This window comes from Colobus angolensis, unplaced genomic scaffold (assembly GCF_000951035.1).
Source record: "Colobus angolensis palliatus isolate OR3802 unplaced genomic scaffold, Cang.pa_1.0 Scaffold778, whole genome shotgun sequence".
NCBI lineage: Eukaryota > Metazoa > Chordata > Mammalia > Primates > Cercopithecidae > Colobus > Colobus angolensis.
Genome location: NW_012121576.1, coordinates 49,123 through 50,778, shown reverse-complemented (window position 1 = coordinate 50,778; position 1,656 = coordinate 49,123). Strand labels below are relative to the sequence as shown.

The window sequence follows — 1,656 nt, the reverse complement described above, 5'->3', positions numbered from 1 at the left end:
TCCGATTTACATTTTAGGAAGTGAATGAGGGGACTGGACATATGCTGGCTCATGCCTGTAATCCCAGCACTTTGGGAGGTTGAGGTGGGAGGATCACTTGAGACCAAGTGTTCAAGGCTAGCCTGGGCAACAAAGCAAGACCCTGTATCTACGAAAACATTAAAAAAAAATTATCCAGGCATGGTAGCACATGCTTGTGGTCCCAAATACTTGGGAGGCTGATTTGGGAGGATCACTTGAGCCCAGGAGTTTGAGGCTGCAGTGAGCCATGATCACGCCGCTGGACTCCAGCCTGGGTGACAGAATGGGACCCTATCTCAAAAAATAAAAAACAAAAAGAACAAAGGAAAGCGAATGAGGGGATTGAGGGGAGAGGCAAGACTGAAGAGAGAAGACCAAGTGGGTGGTTTCTGTGGTTGTCCAGGCAGAAGATAGTGGAGACAATGGTGGTGAAGAGAAATGGGGGGGGTTGGGAGATATTTGGGAGGTAGAACCAATCAAACTGCTGATGGACAGGAAGTGAGGGAGAGGAGGTGATGAGGAGGAAGCCCCAAGTTCCAGCCAGGCGATGCTAGTGTCATCAAGAACCAGAGAGATCATGAGGCAGCCAGTGCCAAAGCAAAGAGATGAAAACCCAGAGAGGGGGCACTGCTTTGCCCCTCGGCCCTCAGCTGAGCTCTCCCTGGGTGCTTCTGTTGGTACCTTCGTGGCCTGGCCAAGTGGGTCATCCAGGTAGGAGGTTTGGGGCTTTGCTGCACCGTGGATCCTGGCCCCAGGGATCCACTGCCCTCTTTGGCCTTTGCAGTCTGGCAAGCTGGATGCGTTCCTGGTGCTGGAGCAGCTGCGGTGCAGTGGGGTGCTGGAAGGCATTCGCATCTGCCGGCAGGGCTTCCCCAACCGGATCGTCTTCCAGGAGTTCCGCCAACGGTGAGTCCCAAGGTCTGGCCCATGTAGGGCAGGGGGTGAGCGGGACTGGGCAGAGGAATGGAAGCTGGAGGTACACGGGGTGACTTCTGCTCTGTATTTCAAGCTACGAGATCCTGGCGGCGAATGCCATCCCCAAAGGCTTCATGGACGGGAAGCAGGCCTGCATTCTCATGGTGAGCCCAGAAGTCCACCAGAGACCTCCCAACCTCTGGCCGCAAGCCACCTGCTGCTCTTGGCGGGACCGTTCTTACCCATGTTATCACTGGCCAAATGGCACAGCAGAAATCAGGAGCTCTTCTTTTCCTTCCTTTTGCAGATCAAAGCCCTGGAACTTGACCCCAACTTATATAGGATAGGGCAGAGCAAAATCTTCCAAACTGGGGTCCTGGCCCACCTGGAGGAGGAACGAGATTTGAAGATCACCGATGTCATCATGGCCTTCCAGGCGATGTGTCGTGGCTACTTGGCCAGAAAGTAAAGATGCTTTCCTGCATCCTAATACCCCGAATGCGAATCACAAACAGGGGCCTTTCTGTTCTGATTCTGCGATTTTAAGAGGCCACCTGTTTACTATGCATCATTGACTGAGTGACAGTTTTTTCTTGAGGGGGAAGAAATGCTTCTACTTTAAATAAATGTGCCAGTTACGAGTGCAGGAAGGGAATGAGTTTTAGACCTGGGTTTTCATCCTGGATGCCCCAGTTTTTGCTGATGAACCTTGGACAAGTT

General features: G+C 52.5%; 1 long non-coding RNA gene across 1 annotated transcript; it reads left to right on the top strand.

The window, feature by feature from the left end:
* The first annotated feature begins 805 nt into the window (after positions 1-805).
* Positions 806-1,419, top strand: LOC105502152. Its single transcript, XR_001000288.1, has 3 exons — positions 806-927; positions 1,031-1,100; positions 1,244-1,419. It is a non-coding gene; the product is annotated as an uncharacterized LOC105502152 (long non-coding RNA).
* The last annotated feature ends 237 nt before the right edge of the window (positions 1,420-1,656 follow it).